The sequence below is a fragment of the Panthera onca genome, chromosome B4 (genome assembly GCF_046562875.1).
Source record: "Panthera onca isolate mPanOnc1 chromosome B4, mPanOnc1 haplotype 2, whole genome shotgun sequence".
In the NCBI taxonomy this organism is placed as follows: domain Eukaryota; kingdom Metazoa; phylum Chordata; class Mammalia; order Carnivora; family Felidae; genus Panthera; species Panthera onca.
The window spans coordinates 85,201,020-85,225,628 of NC_138345.1; the positions used below are offsets into that span (position 1 = coordinate 85,201,020).

A 24,609-nucleotide genomic window follows, 5' to 3' on the forward strand; every position below is an offset into this window, starting at 1 on the left:
AATCAGTAAATAATTAGCATTGCTATATGAAGTACTCTCCAGAGATAGCTGAATATATGTGTAAGACATCATTCCTGACACCCTGAGGAGACTATAATTTCAGAGACATTCTTGATGTGCGTACTGGTTATGGGTATAATCCAGAGTAGAATTGTCAAACGGTAGAGAGCAGTGATAGTCTGCAGCAGAAGTTGACAAACTATAACCCTGGGACCATATCTAACCTACTGCTGTTTTTGGTAAGTGAAGTTTTCCTGGAATACAGCTACACTCATTTGTTTCTACATTTTCAGTGGCCGATTAATTTCCTGCTGCTGGATAGAGTTGAGTAGTTGTGATTAAGCCTGTGAAACCTAAAATATTTACTATCTGGCACTTCAGAGAAAAAAATATTTGTTGATCCCTGCTCTAGGATTTCTGAAGAGGGGGACTTTACTGTGTGATGGAGAAATCAAAAAAGGCTTAAATGAAAGAAGTGGGCATGTTTTGGAGCTGAGAGGATAGTCTTTCAGTGAAATGAGGAGCTGGTCTATGTAAGTGCCACAGAACTCAAAAGCAAAACCAAAAACATGGATAAATATAAAGATCTGCTTAATAAGGATCATAATACTGTATATAGTTCATGTAATACTATAACTATTTGTCTGTGAGTGTACCTTTTGTACCTAGAACAGCGGTTCCTAAACTTGAAGGTGTTGCAGGATTTTTTACCACAATACCCGGGATTTGTTGTCTCGCCACTTCAAAGAATGAAGAGGTGGACACAAAATGAGCAGTAGGCAAAAGTTTATTGGAATATAAGATTAGAAAGGAAAAGTAGTAGGAAAGCTGTCTTTACAGAGAGGGGACATTTGAAAGTGAATGCCCAAGGACCATAGGCAAGGTTCTGGTCAGCCCTCCCCCTTCCCCCTACCCCCTTCCTTCTCAGGTTCTACCCTTCCTTATTGGCTTGATAGCTCTAAGTGCTGGGTTGTCCATTCCTGATTGGTTCGTTTCCATTGTATGAGAGGTGGGCTGTGGCCATACTTAGGTCTTTTGTCCAATTCCAGAGGGGAAACCTGAGGGGGAGTAGGTGGGGTCTGTTACATTCTTACAGGAACCTTATGCCTGAGGGGGCTTGCTGTAGTCAGAAGCTCCCAGCATTGTTCCAAAATAGGGGTTTTTCTGCACCCAGGACCTCAGGCCCTAATCTTATCATCTCTGCCTACTGAATCCTGTCTTCTATCATAAAGGGACATTTGAACCGATTGGTGAATTACTTCAGGATAAGATTTTGGTTTCACTCAGTAATCTATGATACTAAAGTATAGCCCATGTGGAAAATCACTGAGTCAGAATACTCATTCACTTGATAAAATTGATTATTTCCTGTAGGGCAGAGAAATTTTTTTCTCACAAGTTATCCAAACCTTCAGAAAGTACATGTGTGCTGGACATGTGTTAATTAGTTTTGCTAATCACTAGTTTAGTAAAAAATAAACAACAAAAACTAGATATTGAGAACACAACTAAGTGCCAGCACTGTGTCAAGAGCATTTCATACCTTATCTCATTAAAAACTTACAATAGCCCACTGAGGACTAAGGTGGATGTTGTTATACCCATTCTAGGGAAGAGAATACTAAAGATGAGATAGAACAGATTCTTGGTTTAAGGCTGTAGTACTAGTAAATAGATCACCATTGTTCAATATGACCAAGAAATTGACTTTTTTAAAAGGAAACTTTTGGAGCTGGGACATAGATAGGAATGGACTTCAATACATTTTAAAAAAAAAAGCGAATTTGCCGATTTGTTCTATTGTATGACTGAATTCTTTTTTGTTAAAAGCATTGTGCTGTGTTTTTATAAAACTTGAGTCTTTCACTACAAATTTATCTGCAGATTTTTATTGAAAATACCGGTGTTTTATTGACCCAGAACTTTCTATGTTCTCTCTGTTTCTTTTTGTCTCTGTCACTTTCTGTCTATAATCCCTTCTCTCTTTTCTTTACCTGTTAATGCTTAGTTGTTTAGAATGTCTTCTTTTTTCCCCCTCCATTTTCCTGTAGTATCCCTTCCTAGCCTTCATAAAAGTCCCACTTACTTATGGCATGGTGTCTTCACTGAAGCAATCAAGTCCTTCAGTGCATTTTCCTAAAGCAATGGCTTTTTTAGAGGAAAAACAAAGAATCAATGCAACTTAATACAAGTTTTTTTCCCCCCTGAACTTAGAAAGCAAGAGATACTGCAGAAATATTTGCATATCACTAATGGATATGACAAAATAATAAGTAGATAGGAAAAGGTGAATGATTCAGAAGAAGCTGCAGGGAGTGTATGAAAATGTAAATCCATCCCTCATGGGCCACATTAGCATCTCTATGGAGAGTAATCTGGCCACTTGAGCCATGGAGAAGAACATTAATTACATTAATGGCCTGCTACAGGATTCACAGATAACAGTTCTAAAGCTCACCTAAAATTATTTCCTTTTTTATCATTAATTGCCAAGTAATAAATGCTGTTAATTAAAAAAAAAAAGTTGCTTCATTGAGGAGACATGCAAATTTTTATTGTTATTATTTTTTTTAATCAATAACAGACTTGTTGCTCTATCTCAGTAAGGTACCTGGCTGGACCCATTATCTACATTTGTTTTCAAATGTTCAATAAAAGGGGGAAGAGACACTTCTGTAGACTTATCACCAATTAAAATTAAAATCTTATTTTGAATGCTTAGAAACTTAATTATTGTTCATTGGGATATTTCACTGCTTATGATAAAAATTATTATGCATATTGGGTCTATAACTTTCACTTAAGAATGAATGTTCCCTCAAATGTTTTTAGTCTATTAGCTATTTAAATTATTTCACATTTTACTAGTCCTTTTACTTTACTAGCTTTTGTCTTGTAGCAATAATACTTAACGCCTCCTCAGCTATACATTCAGATATTGAGTTGTGGTCTGTAATAAAATCTAAATTTAAAAATGTGACTTTTAAAGTATTCTCTTGTGTCCTAAGGATTTTCAAAAAGATTTGCTCACTCAGATTTTTGGTATTGGAAAAGGGGAAAGAGAAGACAAATAGCATAGTTGGTGCAGGTTATGTGCCAAAGAGAAGGTGCAGGATTACCTCACGGAATCCTGAAAGTCATTATCTGAAAGCCTCAACAACACTGTAACATGGGTCCCATTGTCACTAATTTAGGATCCAAATAAAGAAGCATCTCATGTCTCAGGCATGTTAGATAACAAAGCTCTATTTTCAAAATCCACATTTATCCTGTTCCATGTAGTCTTCCCAAGCAGAGTGGAATCTTCCCTCATGGAACACACATTTTCTAGAAAAGGAAAATATGGGGAGGATAAAAGAAAAATATTTAGGGTTCTGTCCTTTTAAATTATGCTAATTAAAAAAATGTATTTTTAAATACCAAAATCACACGTTTAGGTCGTTCTCAAAAAATAAAAGAGAAAATTAAAAGGACAAGAAAAATGTTGACAAAATTTTATTTTGCCCCTCTTCCACATTGTCTTAGTCTGTTCAAGCTGTTGTAACAAATGCTGCAGACTGGGTAGCTTATAAACAACAGAAATTTATTTCTCACAGTTTTGGAAGCTGCTGGTCTCAGATCTGGGTGCCAGTGTGGTCGGGTGAGGGCCTTCTTCCTCCAGGTTGTAGACTTCTCCTTGTATCCTCACATGGTGGGAGGGATTCAGGAACTCTTTGGGGTCTCCTTTACAAGAGCACTAATGCCATTCATGAGGGCTGCACCCTCATGACCTAAGCCCCTGACAAAGGCCCCATCTCCTAATATCATCACCTTGGGCATTAGGTTATCAACATATGAGTTTAGGGGGGCCCCAAACGTTCAGACCATAACACACATACATGATCCTTCTTTTAAAAAATGTTAACTCTGAACTGTGTATGTTGCGACTGATGTTAGCACCAAGAAATTAGGTAGACATGGTTAACACTATTGAATTAGGACTGTGTTTAAATAACTGGGATTTGAATATTGTTTTCCTTTTTTTCTGAGTGCTTGATTATGCTTTATTAATAAACAGGTGCATTGATCTCCATTTATATCTTAATAAGAAACTATTCACATCTAAAATCCCAAAATCTTAGTAATAATTGGTTCATTAAACTACCAGAATCTCATCATCATTTGAATTCAGTTTAAGAGTCCATCTTAAACCCATTTCAAAGGGATTTAGGAAAACCTTCATTATATGCAATTTAGCTCGTAACTATAGCATGAAAGGTCAAGTACATTAAGCTGTAGTACCTGGAAGATGGTGCTATAATGAAATTCCAGTATAAAGATTAAAAATATGTTTTTTTGTAGTAAAACAGTTTCAGAATACATGATTGAGATACTACGTGCTGCAAAATGTGAGGCAGTTGAGTTGAACATTGTCTTGTTTATCAGAGTTTTATTGTGTCTAATGGTCATTCAATGTGAGTGGGATTTTTCATTGTAGATGACAAGAGAATATAATTTATGCATTGTAATTATAATATCCCTTCTTAATTCCAAAAAGATATCCAATCAAGGAGGTATGGGAAAATTATCAGGTATTATTAACACTTACTGAACAGTATTTTATAGGAGAGAGTTGATGGGTAAAATAAGAAATGCTCCATTGTTAATTGAACATTTTTATGGACAGATTAAGAGCATAGTCCATCTATTTTTAGATAATCTATAGTAATTAAATTTGGTAGTTTACCAAAACCAAGAGTCTAAGGACAATAATTCAAACAAAGAGTGGTTATACAAATCAGATATTCCTGTACGCATGGGTCTTGCACAAAAGTAGAACTAGAGGTTCAAATTGATCTATTTGGATTATTAATCCTGAATTAAAATATCTCCATATAGTCTGTTGGGGTGAGAAAAGTTTCTATGTGGACTCTTTTGGCTCCTGAAAAGGGCCATCTTTTGTAATCAGATCATTAATGATTTAAAAAGAAATAATTCTAATGTGCTGTCCATGTTACTAAAAAGTATCAGAATAATATAAGCTAATCAAAGTGCCATGGTTCTTTAACGTTATTTCATTAGACAGTCAAGTTTGTTTTAAAAACTAGGCATTCTTTGTCTGTACAGCCAGCTCCTTCCTACATTCCTGGGAAGTCTCTCAGATTCCTAGAAATCTGAAAATAGAAATACACATAATCACATAACTTACCAATTTTTTGGTATAATTTCTGTCTTAAATATGCCAGTGATCACTAATAAAAAACTTTCTTTTCCTTTGCTTGACATTGACTTTTACCTTTTTTTTTTTTTCCTTTGTAATCTCTTAAATGAGAAATTACCTGATAGGGTTGAAAACAAGTATATGGAGAAAAGCGTGTGTGCCAAGATTGGCGAACATTCAGATGCTCAATTTGCTGCCTCTGTGAAACCACCACACTGTGTGTGTAGCCACACAATTGCTCCAGTAATAATACTAGCGAAGTTATCAGTCATTCATATCTTTGGTGACTATTCCTGTTCTTGGATTGCCATGGATGGTGTTGCCATTGCTCCAGAAATCTGCCTTTGGCCTGTTGCTGAACGTGTTCTAAGCAACGTGAAGACATTTTTGTGGCTGACAGTTGGGTTTTCTGGCCTTTACCTTGCTCACAAGATGTGGATTTATCCTGTGAACTCTAAAGTGCTGGAGTCTAAAATGATGAACCTGTTGAAGCTTGCTTGTTGCCTCATCTTGGACCATGACTTGACTCTGTTGGATGTTGGCATTCACTTTGGCCAGGACCTAGTGACTGTTCCCTGAAATGCCCTTCAGTTTTACTGGAAGGCAAAACTACAAATAATAGTCATAAGAACCTAACAGTTGCCAGAAGTCAAACTGAGAAAGAAAAGTGTAATGGACAGGCAACAGCATGATGCCTATAGAACTGGCTTTTAGCTTTACTACCCCAGGCCTGTGACCTTTAAGTATAAATACATAGAATAGGGATTTCATTGTTTAGTATCTTAACTGTCATATAACAGAAGAATTGGAGGTGCTTATTAAAATATTCTGCAAAGATAAGAAGCATCCTGATAATACCTAAAATATCATTTTACGGGAATTCTCTCTTTTGCTTCTAGCCAAAGTATTTTATCATTTAGTTTGAACAAAACTAAAAAAAAATAGGTACCAACAACAAAAATCATTTGTCATGCAATTGAAATATTCTAGGTAGGCCACTAAAACTTTCTGAATTTGTGCTTAAAATCTCTATAAGGAAGTTCATAGGTTTTCCTGAATTTATTTTCAATATTGATGGATATTTTAGTTTCTTTTTTCTAATTAAAAAAAAAAAGCAAGTTTATTTATTTTGAGATAGAGAAAAAGAGAGAGAGCCTAAGGGTGAGTGGGAGAGGGGCAGAGAGGGAGAGAGAGAATCCCAAGCAAGCTTTGTGCTGCCAGCACAACACCCCATGGGGAGCTCAATCCCAGGAGCCATGGGGTCATGACCTGAGCCAAAATCAAGAGTCAGATGCCCAATTGATTGAGCCATCCAGGCACCCCAGGTGTTTTAGTTTTTTTAACGAAAAAAATATTGAGATATTTATTTTTCACAAATGCAAAAAAGAAATATTCTGAGTTGATTTTAAGTTACCTGGTTAGGGTTTTATTGTGTAAAAATAACTCCATTATCTTCTCAAGACTTTGCTTGATTCTATTTCTTAGTTATTCAGTTGTCTTAAATCAATTGTTTGTAAGGGTGAAAAATAAAGAATATTCAGTAGAACGAGCAGGGGGAACTGAGTCACTGTTATTCTGGAAAAAAAAAATTAGCCGTGGATATAAAGGAATTACAGCATTTCAAGAATAAGCCCGTTGTATGATACATGTTTTTTATTTACACAGTTCCCCTAAAATTCATTATTTAAAAGGGAACTGAAACTCATCTCTTCTATTATACTTAATAGTATATTTGCTAGCATCATTCCCCAGTTAGAAGTCATATTCTGTCTGAGAATTTACTTAACATGAGTGACATTTTATAGATTTTAATTTTACATGTTTTGGCACAAATACTTTCTTTGGAGAGGTGGCTGGCTAATTTTATTAAATAATCTAGATTTTTTAAGCATTATTGTTAGGCCCATTTCACCATGAAGTATGGAATCAAAAAAATTAATCTACATATATTAAGTGCTCTATTCTGTCAGTCTTTAGTCATGTGATTAGTCATGTGAATGTATTACTTAAATTAGTGCACATTAATAAGGGCTTCATAAAGGCAAAATGGTTTTTTATTAAATATATGCACCCTTCTCATCCATCATCATTACTATGCTTATAAAGTTCTGCTTGGCTTTGGATAAGCACTAGCCTCTAGTCTAAGTTCAAAATTTTCCAAGCTTATTTGATTACAGAGGTGATTTTGAATAGAATTTCATAGCTTTGGAATTTAATGGAACACCATTTAGGAAGCATTGCCTTGAGACAAGAGCTCTGTGTTTAAGACAAAATAGAATTTGGAAGTATTTATAAAGCCCTGCATGTGTCTGAAGAGTAACTAAATTTTGGATTTCATTGTCACAGTTTTAAACATGTGACATATTCTCAGGTGTCTTACAAAGCATGACCAATCAGGTAGCTGCTATCTCTGTTTTCATAAGAAAATGACAAACATCAAGGTCATATGGGTTAGTAAAATTTTAATATTGATATGGCAAACAACAATAAGAAGCAGAATGATAAATGGAATTATTGAGGTGGGGAATCCATTGTTGAGACCTGGGGTCTGTTCTAGTAGACTCAAAATCCTTTAATCTAACTCATGAACTAAATGAACAATTCCCATGTGAGAATACTATGGTTATCTTGTTTGTTATTCATAGAATCACTCTGCCTTTTCAAATCTTGGGATTTTAATCATTAGAAAAAGCATTTACTATATTGACATCTGGTTCTCCTTGTGTATGTATGATGTGTATTGCCACATCATACATAGAGGCAATCTAAATTTTGAATTCCTTAGCTTGTAAAAGCTTTAGTTACTGAAATATAGCTGTATTTTACCATAGTTGACTGACCAAATTTTGTGCAATCCTGAAGGGTTTTTGTTTTGTTTCGTTTTACGACACAGGAGGCAAAGACATCTAGTGTGTGTTGCAGGAATACTAAGAAAAAAATTGAAACCATTGCTTGTTATCTGTATATAGTGTTGTATTGTAGCTTGTAGCCATATCAATGAAGTGCTTAATTATCAACACCATTTATATGATTACCTGCTCAATAGACTTTACCGATGTCCTTAAACACATAACTCAACATCTCTAAATCATTTTTCTTACCACATTCTGAAGTTTTCTGCCATACACGTCACACTCAAACATTTATTAAAACACATGGCTAACCAACATAAATTGTTATATTATAGATTTAAAAGTATGCTTAGTATTTTTTACTCATTATCTTTCCATATACTGTCATTCCATTCTATCTAGTGTGACTGAGACCAGTGAACCTAAAAATATTGTTGTACTCAATAATGGGGCTAAAAGATGAATAAAAGTCACCTGCCTTCAAGAAGCACAAGAGCAAGTTTCCTGAATTTTGACTAATGTTTGCCAGTCTACTAAAATAGCACACTAGACTTTTCCTTCCATACTTTCTATACCCTTTAAGGTAATGAAAATTAAGACGATGCAAAGCTAATCCTTTCAAAGTAGCACATTCCCTTCCAGGTCCAAAATGCATGACAATTAGCAGTCTTCCTTGCTCAACACACACTTTGATGGTATATGATTTTCCCTTCTTAATAGTGGCTCTGCTTATAATGTACACAAAGGTATTCAGGTCAAGAAATTCCAAAGAGAAATGGTTGTTCCTTTTGATCACTGCTGCCACCATCCCCTCTTCCTTCCCACAACTCACTTTCTTCTTGATTTTGTGGAAATCACCTATCTGTACTGAAATTTTGGTGCAATAAATGGTATCTTTGATAGTAGCATAATGTTTTGCTTGGAAACTGGCTACACTTTCTACGTAGAATTCTATGCTGATATAATTTTGTGATTTTTCTCTTCCTCTATTTTCCCACTTACAGTACCTGACATTTCCATGGATCCATCTTATTTCTCAACCACACTGAAAATTCTATAGGTTAGATGTATCTAAAATGAGCATTTAAACTTTTTGAGTGAGCTCTCACTTTAACATCAAGATTTTACCACATATTTTCTGTTGAAGTGGATATTTACCTGATTTACAGGGTATTTACCCTTTTAATCATTAGAAAAACATTTACTGTATTGACATCTGGTTCTCCTCGTGTATGTATGATGTGTATTGCCCCATCATTTTATAGGATTTAAAGGATTGAAACATCATTTTATAGGATTTAAAGGATTTAAATGATTTATAGGATTTAAACAAAGGAAAATTTAAGTTCTAGATTTGCATTGAAGACTTTACTTGAATTTAAGTATCATGGATTTTACACAAAATCTATATAAATTGAATCATGCACTCAAAGAAACTTAGAAGTTGTTTAGCCCAATATTTCAACCAGTGTATTAATATTACTTGCTGAATCCATGAAAAGTGATTACCCAGCTTCAATTAAAAGGTTTGCAAGCATACAGTGAACTCACCATCTTTCAAGCAGCTCATAGATGTCTTAGCCAGCTTCATTTGTTGGTAAGTTCAGCCATAGAGAAAAAGTCCCTATGAATTGTGTTCTTGACATTTTTCTTAATCTATGAATTGGCAACATAGAAGAGCAGGCAGAGAGAAGAATGGCATATATGCTCAAAACAAGCAATTATAATAATGCTATCACAATGACTTAGATTTATTTAGTGCCTACTGTCTCAGACACTGTCCTAAATATAAATACTTCATGTGTTATCTTGTTTAATTCATACACATAAGATAGGTACCATTATTACTTTTTTTTTTTTTTTTAACAGAAAGCACAAAGGCACTGAGACATTAAGTGATTCAGCAAATTTCACAGTTAGTAAATAGTGGAGATAATGTTTGGGACTAGACACTCCAGATTCCACATTTTAATACTTAGATCATATTCTTAGCATCTGAACTGTTCAAGGCCCTAGAGAGACAGAGGGGGCCGGCAGCTGCCTAACAACATATGAGTTCTGCAGTTGAATTCTGTGTTGACACTGTTTTTGTTTTTTTCTCTTTTCCTTAAGCTGTGCTGAGTGGATTTTGATTTTTTTGCAACCATAGATCCCTGCCTTTGAAAAAGGTTTGATTAATCATGTTATTCTAAGTTCTGACTGCACAAAGAACTCTGAGTGTTACAGATTCATTGTTGAGATTCTAGATGCAAAGCAAAACATACCAACTTGGAAATTATCTACCAATTCATGTAAAAACCTTTTCCTCTGAGGATGTACAAGTTATTATTGAATTTATATGTTTATGAAAAATCGCATATGGAGATATCACACTATGGTTTGCATTAGAATTAATACTGAGGAGGCAGGCATCAACCAAGTGGTTACAAATGGGTTTTAAAATGCAGTTTTTGCCACGGGGTGCTGTAGAAGTCATCACATTTCTCGGCATTTTCATTAGCCCGGAAAGTCAATGACTAAGTTTCTTCTCATCAGTTCCTATTCTTGGTTTTGCAAAAAGAATGACATTTGTACTCACAGCTCTGTGGCAACAGGATAGAATTAGGGTTGTGTGTCTCCTTTGGAAGGAACAGAACATAGGAAATTGGCAGGAGAAAATGAATAAGAGTCTGTGTAGCAGAGGAGGAGGTAGGAGGCATGTACTTGTGAGGAAGAGAAGTCAAGCATACAATCAGAATATACCTCAAAAGGGAACCATATGGGACTGTTAATCAGAAATAGAAAATTATGCACAAAAATTCACCCCCTCCAAATCTTATGGCCTTTTGTCTGCTTTCCTTAGTTGTGCAAAGTTGGCCTACTGATTATACTTACCAGCTAACTCAAACCTAATCTCCTTTGGCAGGCCAATCTGAATCGAAGCAGAATATATAATTAAACAGTCTCTGCCTAGGATAGTAGGAAGTAGTGAGGCTAAACTGGAACTGGGTGACCCATTACTGTCAATCAGAGGGGTTGGCTTTTACAGTGTTTTTCAACAGCAAGTTTGTTTCAAGAGTTGGCCGACTGGTTGAACCATGGGTCTCTACCATTGTTCTCTCAAGTCTATCCTCTTCTTTTCTTTAAAAGAAATTTTTTTAATGTTTATTTTTGAAGGAGAGAGGCAGAACGTGAGTGGGAGAGGGGCAGAGAGAGAGAGAGAGAGGGAGACACAGAATCCGAAGCAGACTCCAGGCTCTGAGCTATCAGCACAGAGCCTGACATGGGGCTCGAACTCACAATCTGTGAGATCATGACCTGAGTGAAGTCAGTCGCCCAACCGACTGAGCCACACAGGTGCCCGCCTTTTTTTCTTGATAATGTGTTACATGCCTGCACTCATGAGCCTGATTTTCCCAGCCTCACTTTCTTCTGCTGTTAGGGCTACTTTATACCTGTTTCCACATACTGATCACTGCTTGTAGAATTCTCTGGCTCCCCTATCCTCTATGAATACTGGGCACAGACATGTTCTTTACAGTTTCCTTCCCTGGGGAGAGGGGTCTTTGAACTTCAGTCTGGGAGCTAAAGTCCTGCTATCCTAAAGTGGATCATATTTGTGGTAACTTCTAGTTCACCTAGACTGTCAGCTATCACCCATCATACACACTCCATTCATTAGATTGGGGTCCTAATTCATGGTATGGATTCTTCCTAATTCTTACTAGTGATTGTCATATGTCCTCTGATATTCAACCTGATATGAATGTCCTATTATCTCTGCAACTGGCTAGCACTATTCACCTTGTACAAGAATTGCCACACTATTAATTGTTTTCCTCTCATTCTTAGATTACAAAGACCTTGAGGGGCGAAATCATGTCATAGTCTCCTGGGATCCACACAAAGTGTTCCTATTGTCTATTTCTCTCTGACAAATTAAGTCTACTTGTAGAATCATTGGCTCATACTCACACTGCCTTTTCTGAGTGTGATCAAATGACCGTGTATTACTGTTTGGCACTTCACGATACTAAGTGATATTTTAAATTATTTGAAGTTGTTTAATATCACTATTGTTTTTACCATATGCCAGAAGCTCAAAAATCCTCTCGTGCTTCTTTTAGAATTTGGTTAAAACTAAGATTTAGTGCAAACTATGCCACTTGGGAATGTAGTGTGAGTGTAGTTTTGATTCAAATTTTGAGGTATAGAAACATCAACTTTTAAAATTCATTTCATTAAAATATGAAGACTTTTTTTTTTCTATATGGAAAGTTAGGAAATTGTGATTTGTTTTTTATCCTGTCTGTGTTGTGTTTTTGGAGAAGAGGGTAAGGAAGTGGATGGTGCATTGAATAATATGTATTCATGTTAATTCAGGATTGGAAATTTTCTTTGCTTTGAGGAAACTACGCATTTCAGTTATATTTTGAGTATTTCCTCATAGTTTACAACTTAATCTCCTTTTTCCATTCCACCCTCCAGGCACACACATGCCTTTATCTTCTCTGATTCTTCTGATTGAGACAAATATGAGATTAATGCCTTAGTCACCACCAAATTTTGCACCCGAGTGAGAAGGTGGTATAAATATGCTCTGTGTGTCCCAAGTACTCTTGTGTGCTCAAAGTAAGGTGAAAATAAATTGTTAAGGGAACTAGAAAACTGTCTTTTAATGAAGGATAAGCTAACAGTAGAAGTATCTACTTAACTACATGTTCAAACATTATTATCAGCCTACTTATATGTTGCTGGGATGCTGTCTAAACCAGTATAATCTTTCATCCAGGCCAGAAAATAGATTGTTGTTGGCCCTCCTTACTCTTGATGATTTAAAATGGAACATGCAAATTTGTCAAACGTTTTAGTATATATATTTTGATAAAATAAGTCAAATTGTTATTACCATTTTCTGCCATCACATAAAGTACCTGATAAGTCTTTTGTCCATTTTTCTATGTGAGTGTTTATCTTTTTATTGCTTATGTAGGTTTTTATATATCCTGAATGTTCCATATATACATGTTACAAATACCTTCCTTCAGATAAAGGCTTTTTGGGACGCCTGGGTGGCTCAGTCAGTTAAACGACTTCAGATCAGGTCATGATTTCGCGGTTCCTGAGTTTGAGCCCAGGGTCAGGCCTGTAGCCTGTTTAGGATTCTGTGTCTCCTTCTCTCTCTGCTCCTTCCCCACTCACATTCTGTCTGTCTTTCTCTCAAAAATAAATAAACATTAGAAAAATAAAAAAACAAAGATAAAGGCTTTCTTTTTCATTTTTTATATAGTGTCTTTTGATAAATAGTTCTGAATTTTAATAGCTGAATTTTATCAGTTATTTCCATTTTTTTCTTGTTTGTTTAATTTGTTATTTCTTGCTTGATATATCCTTCTCACCCCCAAGAGCATGAAGATACTATCCTAAGTGTTCTCAGCACTGTCCAATAGACTTTCCCTACTGATGGAAATATTTTGTATGTGGCACTGTCCAAAATGATAGTCACTAGCCACATATTGCTTTTGAGCACTTGAAATGTGAATAATGTGACTGAGGAACTAAATTTTTAAATTTAATTTTAAGCAATTTAAATTTAAATTTAAATAGACTCATGTGGCTCTTGGGTTGGATAGCTCAGCTATCTAGCTTTGTTTTCTCATCAGCGGTGATTCATTTATTCTTTATTTTTCTTCACGGTATGAGGGGAAGATCTTATGTCATAATTTCCAGTGCGGGTGTTTCCCCTACTTGTTGGTAATGCCAGTTTTGGAATAAAAATAAATTCTGTGTGTATTTATTTCCTGGCTTTCTGTTGTGTTTCTTTGGTAAATTCATCTATCCTGGCACTGGCACCTCTTAGTCACCATAGCTGTAAAACCAACCTTGATATTTAGTAATCTATGACCCCCTCCATTTGTTCTGGTTTAGAACTGACTTTGCCATCCTGGCCTTTGATCTTTCAATACATTTTAGACCTAAGTTTCAAGTAAAAATTTAAAAAAAAAGGATTTTTCATTGCATTTGAATCAGTACATCAATTTGGCAGTTGTAATGTATTGATATTCTTAATTCATGAGTATTGTTTATCTCTATTCCTTCAGGTCTTCCTTCATGTCTTCCATTTTGAAAAATTGTATCTGAAAAGAATTTGCCACATTTTGTAATATTTTTTAAGAAAGAACTATGTAATGAAGATATATGTTGTCTTTTAAAATTACATATATTTTATGATGTGTAAATAATTTATTCTTGTATGATATTTTATCTACCAAACTGACCATCTACTTGATTCTAGTATTTTATTTGTAGATTTTTATCCTATGCAGAGAGATATATCTGTAATCTGTGTATAAAAAGAATTTTATTTCCGACCCCTTACATATAATTTCTTTCTCTTGTGCCTCACTGCTTTTCCGGGGACTCTTAATAAGACATTGTATAGATCTGATTCTTGTCTTGTTCCTAATCTCTTACAGTGATAACAGTAAATATGATGTTATACATTTTTATTTGTTTTTCTTTTTGTTTTGTTTTTATACATTTTATTCATGAGATTAAGGCATTTTTCTTCTAATTTTAGGTTAGTAGGATTTTCAGGAGATTTTATGATTTTTCCTGGATTCTATTAATGTGGTGAACTATAATAATTGTTTTTTAAATAGTAATGTGTGTATATATGTATGAATGTATGGTTTGGTCCTCAAGTTTGTGACTTGCTCTCATTATTCATAGGTATTTTAAGTTACTTGTTAAAACAGTGAAAACCAATGAACCCACTAACCAATTCAAGAGCTAAAGTATTAACAGAAATCGAATCTTAACTGTGCTCATCTCCCTAGCATCATTCTTTCTTCCTCATTCTGCGCCCCTCCCAACTCTTCTCAGAGTTAATCACTATTAAAAATTTTATATTTATTATTCATTTGCCTTCTTTTGGTTTTATTTGGTTTTAATAATAAGTCATATATGGGCAAAAGTTTTTAATGTTCAGTTCTTGTACAATTTCTTCACGGTCTCTTATTCTTTAATCACATTTTAGTCCTTTCCTTTATAAAGCGTATTTAATTTATATTTTATCTTTGATAATTTTGTTATCTAATGTCTTTATGGACCTGATTCTCTGTCTGTAGTTTCTCCTGGTTCTTGCTTAATAATGCCTTATTGCTTAGATTTTTGTCATGTGGGAATTATTTGAAGTTTGGGCTAAGCTGGGTTTATAGTTGAGAGAATTTACATTTCCTTTTGCCAGGAATCTAGAGCATTACTCAACACTGTAAACTGGTTTTAGATGTTTGAGCTACCTTGATAATATGAAATGAGCTGCAAAGCCATGTGAGTGATGACTGTTGGTCATGAATCCTCAGGTGATTTTTGTTGTTGTTTGTTGTTCCTCTTCACTAATGCCAGGTTTGGAGGCAGACTTTTTTTTTTTTTTTTTTTTTTTTGCAGTTGCCAGCTGTGTGGGTGTGTATATGTGTGTGTACTCTTATAGACTTATTTCTCCTACAATGACGATATAGTTTTATTGGATTACAGGAGGGCCTATCACCTTTTGGAGACTTTCCATCTCTGGCTGGCTTTGTGAATTGTGATCTTTGCAAGCAACCTTTGGGCTGTGAAACCTTAAGTCTCAGTCCACCCAGTTCATCAAATGTCCCAAGAGGAAACCTGAATAATGTACTCCTCTTAACCATCTGGTTTCCCCTTTCAGTTAGTTTTATTCTCTGGATATTTCTTTCTTTCTATTTTTCCTATTTTATGTGCAATTTTTAGTTGATTTCCATGGAGGGATTTTTTATACTACAAAGCACAGAGATTTGTACAAATGAACTCAAATAATAAACTCATTGATTGGAAATACAGAGGGATTTCTTAGAGCCTGATTTCAGGAAGTACAGTCAGATCTTGCTGGAATGGTAACGCATGACTGATTTTCCCCAGGGTCTGCCCATTTTGCATGTTGTTGCAATGCTAAATGACCTCATGCTTCTAGCATCCAACACAGTCCAACTGACTCAGTCTCTCCATGAAGTTCTTCAAATTTTTGAGGTAGAAAATAAAATTGTCTTAGCCTCACCTATAGATAGTAGTAAAGTGGCATACTATTTCAGGACAGTATACCATTGTGGTTAGAGTTCAGGTTCAGCAGCTGGACTGGCTGGATTTGAATCTCAGCTCCAAATCTTGTTAGCATTGTAATCTTAGGAAGCTTTCTTAATGATTCTGAGACTCAGTTTCTTCCTCTGAAAAGGGGGATGATAATGATAGTAACTACCACATAGCTGTGGTGAGCAATAAATGAGTTACTACCTGTGAAAAGTAATAAGTAAAAGTGATGACTTATGTATAGTGGCTGCTCAGTGAATGTTTATTATTTCTTTCCCTTCACTTGATGTAATTGCTGGTCTAATTGGCTATGGCCTGGGGTTAAGATCATGTGGTACAAGCCTGTCTACCTAGGTATGTTCTATCACCATCATCAAGAAGCAAATTGAAAGAAAGGGAGGCAATTGAAAATATGTCTAATGTAGACTCGTGAATTAGAAACAAAACAACTTGTCATTTTGGGGAAGAAATTTTTTATGTAATTTCTTTTACATAAAAATATGCTTGAGTAATAAAATTGTTACTAAAGAGACAGAAATTTCAACTTATCATCTATTCAGTGACAGTGATATTTCTTATTTTGTCTCTCGACTTTCAAGCTCATGGCTGATGACAAGTTGGTCAGATTGAGTTACAGGGAAAACAAATTTTGTTTGGTAAAAGCTAAAAGGATATAGATTTTAACCTGGACAGTTTTAATTTCTTTGCCACTGAGTAAAATAGATTTAACTTTCCATCTGAATATATTTTATGTGGGAGTTTAATGTGTACCAACAAAGAGACTTTGTTCTACAACATCTATAAATATTATTTAATATGGTTTTTTTCCTACTCTCAAGAACATGGAGAGAAGTTGTTTAAAGTACTTGACCTTTAAATGCAGAGTGTATAAATTAATTCATGTTATTACTTCAGTTTCACAGCTGAGTTGTCTTGTAAATAAAACTTTTCCCTCATTAGAAATGAAGCCAATCTCGCAGTTCCCTGTAGGTCTCATATCACTTACACCATGCTATGCTTCGTATGTTGACCTGGCACCCAAGAGAGTTTATGCACAATTGGTGAATTAAACCAGAAATAATTTCCTGTGGCATTATGTCACAACCTCAACGATGAAAAAAATCCATTAATTTCTCTTGCATTTAATATGAAAATTTAAATGAATCCTTCCAGAAGTACATAAAATTTGGTAGGTCAGTATTTAGACTTCTTGTGCTATGAAAAGTACATATGCCTTTCTTATGTAAACTGTGTAATCATGCAGTTGTCTATGTGTATGTATGTACTAGTCTTTTGATTTATATTTATTTATCTTGTCCTGTCTGATGTTTGTCATTAATTTTACTAGAGAGAAACTTTAGCCTCCCAAGGAAAGATTTTTTTTATCTTTCAGTAATGACATATTTTTGTCCACAAAGCTTCAGAGGAAGCAAGATTAAATATGAGGACTCTCTCTGGATAAATCTATCATCTTTACTTAGTTCCTGTTCTTTTTTATACATTTGACAATCTTCCTCCTTATCTTTGTCTCCTTCATAGACTCAACTATTTTTTTTTATTCACCCAACACTATTTATTTCTCAAATGTCTGCTTTTTGCTTTCCTCTGTCATTTTTTTTTTTCTTTTCAGTGACACTCCTGTCTTCAGAGTTTCAGCTTAGCCTTTCCAAGGGGATATTTTCCAGGTCTACAAATCTTGCCCGAATTGACCTCCTTTGATTCAGTCCTGCATGGCCATTGCAAATATTCTGTTCTCCCACTTCTTGGTGTTCCTCCATCCATTAATATCCACCCAATCTCGACACTGGATATACAAGGTCATTCTTGACACTTCAAACCCATCTATATCCATATTTTCATCAAACCCTTAAGACTTGATAACCCTCTTCTCTCTTTTATAATTCTCCACATCATCTCAAACCAATTGTACTAAAAAACAAAACTAATTATGTCCCTCCCATGCCTGAAGATTTACCTTCTGCTTACTGTTGTAACCCTTAGCTTTCCTTTTACTATCAAGTACTGTCATACATTTTCAGTCTTCATTCTTGCTTCTTGTAATCATGCATCCAATGATTCATGGCCATCATGTGCTAGACCCTTTCAAGAATTATGACTTTGAATATTCTGCTCTTTATATCTAAATGATCTATCAAACCTTTTCCTCTAACTGCTTATCGTTCATGATTACTTTCCATTGCCACTTCCTCTACAAAATTATGCCAGAATCCCATAGGAAGTCTTCATTGCTTTCACAGGGACTTAATCACCTCCATTGTAGCTTTTAGCACACTTGACTATAATTATATGCTTATATAATCTATCACCCCTACCATGTAGTAAAGGAAAACACATCATATTCTTTTGGTGTGTGTGTGTGTGTGTGTGTGTTTTTCAATATATGAAATTTATTGTCAAATTGGTTTCCATACAACACCCAGTGCTCATCCCAAAAGGTGCCCTCCTCAATACCCATCACCCACCCTCCCCTCCCTCCCACCCCCCATCAACCCTCAGTTTGTTCTCAGTTTTTAACAGTCTCTTATGCTTTGGCTCTCTCCCACTCTAACCTCTTTTTTTTTTTTCCTTCCCCTCCCCCATGGGTTTCTGTTAAGTTTCTCAGGATCCACATAAGAGTGAAACCATATGGTATCTGTCTTTCTCTGTATGGCTTATTTCACTTAGAATCACACTCTCCAGTTCCATTCACGTTGCTACAAAGGGCCATATTTCGTTCTTTCTCATTGCCAAGTAGTATTCCATTGTGTATATAAACCACAATTTCTTTATCCATTCATCCATTGATGGACATTTAGGCTCTTTCCATAATTTGGCTATTGTTGAGAGTGCTGCTATAAACATTGGGGTACAAGTGCCCCTATGCATCAGTACTCCTGTATCCCTTGGGTAAATTCCTAGCAGTGCTATTGCTGGGTCATAGGGTAGGTCTATTTTTAATTTTCTGAGGAACCTCCACACTGCTTTCCAGAGTGGCTGCACCAATTTGCATTCCCACCAACAGTACAAGAGGGTTCCCGTTTCTCCACATCCTCTCCAGCATCTATAGTCTCTGATTTGTTCATTTTGGCCACTCTGACTGGCGTGAGGTGATATCTGAGTGTGGTTTTGATTTCTATTTCCCTGATGAGGAGCGACGTTGAGCATCTTTTCATGTGCCTGTTGGCCATCCGGATGTCTTCTTTAGAGAAGTGTCTATTCATGTTTTCTGCCCATTTCTTCACTGGGTTATTTGTTTTTCGGGTGTGGAGTTTGGTGAGCTCTTTATAGATTTTGGATACTAGCCCTTTGTCCGATATGTCATTTGCAAATATCTTTTCCCATTCCGTTGGTTGCCTTTTAGTTTTGTTGGTTGTTTCCTTTGCTGTGCAGAAGCTTTTTATCTTCATAAGGTCCCAGTAATTCATTTTTGCTTTTAATTCCCTTGCCTTTGGGGATGTGTCAAGTAAGAGATTGCTACGGCTGAGGTCAGAGAGGTCTTTTCCTGCTTTCTCCTCTAGGGTTTTGATGGTTTCCTGTCTCACATTCAGGTCCTTTATCCATTTTGAGTTTATTTTTGTGAATGATGTGAGAAAGTGGTCTAGTTTCAACCTTCTGCATGTTGCTGTCCAGTTCTCCCAGCACCATTTGTTAAAGAGACTGTCTTTGTTCCATTGGATGTTCTTTCCTGCTTTGTCAAAGATGAGTTGGCCATACGTTTGTGGGTCTAGTTCTGGGGTTTCTATTCTATTCCATTGGTCTATGTGTCTGTTTTTGTGCCATGTGTGTGTGTTTTAATCCACCAGTTAGCTTAGGGCTTTCCATATGGTAGGTCCTCAATTACTGACAAAATGAATGAATCAATTAATTAATGTCCCACCGGCACTCAGATTAAATTTTCCCATCCTTAGGATGAAGATAGAAATAATTTTTTTTCTTTTTTTAAGATAGAAATAATTTCTTTTTTTTAATTTTTAAAAATATTTTTTAAAGTTTTTTTTATTTTGATAAAGAGTGAGTGAGAGAGAAGAGAAGGGGTAGAGAGACTGGGGGAGAGAGAATCTCAAGCAGTCTCTGTGCTGTCAGCACAGAGCCCGATGTGGGGCTTGAACCCACGAACCATGAGCTCATGACCTGAGCCCAAACCAAGAGTCAGATGCTTAACTGACTGAGCCACCCAGGTGCCCCAAGATAGAAATCTTAGAAAGACCACATTGAGTCTCAAAAGACTATCTTCTATTTTCATTTTTAAAACAGTCAGTTTGTCTTTAGGCAATCCGTCTATCTACCTAGTCATCTGCCTTAGTTAGTTGCAGTGTTGTAATGAAATCTCATAAACTGGTTGCTTAAACAACATTTATTTCTGCTAATTCTTAAGATTGGGAAGTCCCTCATCAAAATGCTGATTCCTGGTAAAAGCCCTTTTCCGGTTTGCAAATACCTGTCTTCTTGCTGTGTCCTCAGATGATGGGACAGAGACAGAGACAGAGAGAGAGAGAGGGAACAAGTTCTCTGGTTTCTTCTTGTAAGGACACTAATCCCGTTATGAGGACCCCTACCCTCCCACCCCCATGACCTCATATAAACCAAATTACCTCCCAAAGACTCCACCTAATGTCATAATGGGGATTATGGCTTTAACATATGAAGTTGGGAGGGGGACACAAACATTCAGTCCATAATGTTTTTCATCTGACTGTATCTGTCTCCATTGTTTGCCATATGCAATGATAGAACAGTACTTGGACAACCCACTTTTCTCAAATGATAATAATAAAATTTTCTATCTAGAAGCTATGTGCCTGACTATTAAAATGATATGACCTTCTTACATTTAAAACACTTCATTATGACCAGTGTTCATATTATACATTAAATTACAAAAAATTATCTACACATAGGTCGAGCACCTGGATGGATCAGTCGGTTAAGCGTCTGACTCTCGGTTTCAGCTCAGGTCATGATCTCACAGTTCGTGAGTTTGAGTCCTGCATCGGGCTCTGTGCTGACAGCATGGAGCCTGCTTGGGATTCTCTCTCTCCCTCTTTTCTTTGCCCCCCCCCACCCCCCGCCTTGCTTTCTCTCTCTCTCTCTCTCAAAATAAATAATTAAATTAAAAAAATTATCTACACATAGGTAATAAAATGAAAGAGCAACTTTTATTTTTTTTAAGTTTATTTATTTTAAGTAATCGTCTACACCCAGCATGGGGCTTGAACTCACAACTTCGAGATCAAGAGTCACATGCTCTTCCAACTGAGCCAGCCAGGTGCCTCTGATTTTGTTTTTTGTTTTTTTAATTTTTATTTACTTGTTTTGAGAGAGAGAGAGAGAGAGAGAGAGGGAGAGAACGAACGAGTTGGGGAGGGGCGGAGAGAAAGGGAGACAGGGAATCCCAACTAGGCTCCACATTTGCCAGTGCAGAGCCCAATGTAGGGCTTGAACTCATGAACCATGAGATCATGACCTGAGCGGAAATCAAGAGTGGCATGTTCAACTGACTGAGCTACTCAGGTGCCCCCAGATGCCTCTGTTTTATGAACAACTTTTAAATGGAAGTGGTTGATGATCCTTATAAGTCATTGTTTTAAAAATCCTCCTCTACAAAAGATTTCAGAATGTGTGCCTACGTAGTTTCTTAAACTTCACATTTTATTGTCATTTCCCAAATATGTTATACAACTTTCTGTATCCAGACTTTTGATTTCTCAACTTAGTGTATTTTCTTTTACAATCTGTACCTATTGATACTAAGCCTGTCCTTCAAGGGCAGCTCAAATTCCACCCTTCTGAATAATGTGTATCCTCATGACCCCAATCAGAATAATCTGTTTCCCCTTTTGAATTTTCATAACACTCAGCAATCAAATAATATTTAGAACTCATTGTATATTTTGCTTTGTAAATTTCTATGAATTTCCTGTAAACTTTTTGAAGAAAACCGTTTACTTCTTTTATGCTGTATAGGAGGCACTAAGGTGCCTTATACACAGTAGGTCCAAATCAAGTTGTTGAAGCAAGGAACAAAGAAGTGTGAACTGAATTGACACTGTGTGAATTGTGATCCTTTCCGATTTTCCCTTGCTTCTCTGTATGCTCCACCGAAAGCCCAGAAGAATGGTAGCTTCCTTTTGTCACTTATCTTGATGTGGTGCATTTCCTCTTGGGAAGCTCAGTCCTTGCTTAACCTTGAATATTATTATAGCTTAACATCAAGTTGCATGTATTGATTCACTAGTGGAGCACTCTTAAAATATGAGCAGATTTTCTGCCCTTCGTAGTGAAAATGTAAGCCAGAACATTTTCTGGATAGCAGTAGTTTGACATGATTGGACGTTCATGCTTTAGAAGCACTGTTTACCAGTGGTATGAAAATTGGCAACTTGCTAAACCTCCTTGAGGCTGTTTCCTCATCTGCAAAAGGTAGGTGGTGAAACCTCTCCTAGCAACACTGGATGTTGCAACCAACATGGAACATATGGAAATTGAATGAGACACCCATGGAAATTACTTGGCTCATAGTGGGTGTTCAAAACAAGTCAGCTATCTTTTCCATGGATGAACAATTAAAATGATTTTTACGTAGCACAGAGTCAGGTAACACTGTGAGAAAATCTAAGATAGTAGTTCTGTGACCTCACATTTTGGAAATGATCATGTCAATGGAATATATAGGCATTTAATCTTTAGTAGAGTTTTTTTTTTTTCACACTATCTATTTCATAATAAACTTGTAAGATCAGAATTTAATCTTTCCCAGTGCTACTTAAAGGTTACGCCAATTCCCAGATACGAAGATGAAAAGACTTGGGGAGCCTGGGTGGCTGTCAGTGGAATGTGTGATTCGTGGTTTTGGCTCAGGTCGTGATGTCAAGGTTTGTGGGATGGAGCCTGGCATGGGCTCTGTGCTGAGGGTGAGGAGCCTGGTTGGGGTTCTCTCTCTCTGCCTCTCCCTGCTCACACACTCTGTCTTTCAAAATAAAAAAATAAATATTTTAAAACAAGGTGATGAAATTATTAAAATCAGTGGTTTCATGGTATCCACAGGGGAAAGGCCTTCAGTTTCCTTTCTGTCAAATCATATATTTAGAAACATATATTACATTTGTTTCAAGGATAAATAGCCAAAAAATTTGTATTGTGTTGTATTCTATATTATATTCTTTTTCAATAGGAGGTGTTTATAGTTACGTATTAATCACTTAGGCAGTCATAGCATATTTTTTATTAAAAGTCAAAATTAGAAATGTTTCAGAATAGGTCAAGGTGAGTAGGGATTGTTGGAATGTGCTTTCAAATGGCATCAATTTGGCTTCCTGAGGAGTTTGACAAACTACAAAGCTATTCCTTCTACTGTTATTAGTAGTTGAGTTTATTTTCTTACTGAATTTGGACTCAGAGCTCAAACAAAGGCAAAGTTCTGCTTCTGCTAGAATAGGCCTTTGGGGAGGAAAGATTCTGGGCATTTGTTTGTAGCAAAATGTCAAGTCAGTTACCTGCTGAAAACAAGCCTTAAAAATTCTGGAAGATCAAACTTGAAATAGGTGGAGACATCTGCAAGAAAAGAGATTTGGTACCGGATTCAACAAGGCCAGGAAATATTATGGTTCGTGGTGTCTGTTATGTATTATTTTTTTTACCTGCCTCATTGGTCAGTTTAAAACATACATTGAGTGCTTTCCATGTTCAAAGTACTGTTCTACATAGAGGCAGTTGGGAAAATAAATATAAAGAAAACCTGTCCTGTGCCCATAAGGAGGTTAAATTACTATGTGTGCATTTGTATGCATGTTTGTGTGGGGTGAGCAAATAAGTGACTGCAGTGCAATATAAGAGGGAGAGAGAAATACATTTGAAAAGGGAGGGGTCACATTTTGACAGCAAAGGTGTGTTGACATCCGGGAGTTAAAGGCAGTTTGGGTGAGTGAAAGCAGCAGATGGAAAGCCTAGGGCCTGGACACAAGAGCCAGGAAGGAAAGGGTCGAATTGATTTAACTTCATTGCAGATGTGAATGGGAGTAAAGTGGATGGAAGATAATGCTAGAATTTGGGATTATTTCACTTTTAGGCACATTTAACAAAGTGTGATTTTAAATTTGTAACTTGAGGGGTGCCTGGGTGGCTCAGTCGGTTAAGTGTCCGACTTCGGCTCAGGTCATGATTTCACGGTTTGTGGGTTCGAGCCCCGCGTCGGGCTTTGTGCTTACAGCTTGGAGCCTGGAGCCTGCTTTGGATTCTGTGTTGCCCTCTCTGTCTGCCTCTCCCCCACTCACTCTCTGTCTATCCTTTCTCTCAAACATAAATAAACATTAAAAAAAGTAAATAAATAAATACATTTGTAACTTTAATTAAAAAAGAGAGGGAATCATTTTTCCAACCCTGATTTTCTTTAGATTCTTTAAACCAATCTGGGTTTCTCAACCTTAGCACTATTGATATCCTGGACTAGATAATTCCTTTTATGGGTGCTGTTTA

At 36.2% G+C, this 24,609-nt stretch overlaps 1 protein-coding gene across 6 annotated transcripts in view; it reads left to right on the forward strand.

The window, feature by feature from the left end:
* The window catches only part of SLC16A7 (solute carrier family 16 member 7), a 191,472-nt gene that overhangs the window by 7,618 nt on the left and 159,245 nt on the right, over window positions 1-24,609 (forward strand). The window contains exon 1 of one of the 6 annotated variants that reach the window (XM_060657097.2): window positions 413-533. The exons of the other annotated variants lie outside the window; for them this stretch is intronic. The gene's annotated coding sequence lies outside the window, so the exon portion shown is untranslated. Of the gene's footprint in view, window positions 1-412; window positions 534-24,609 lie in introns of those variants that run through there. 6 annotated transcript variants of the gene reach the window in all.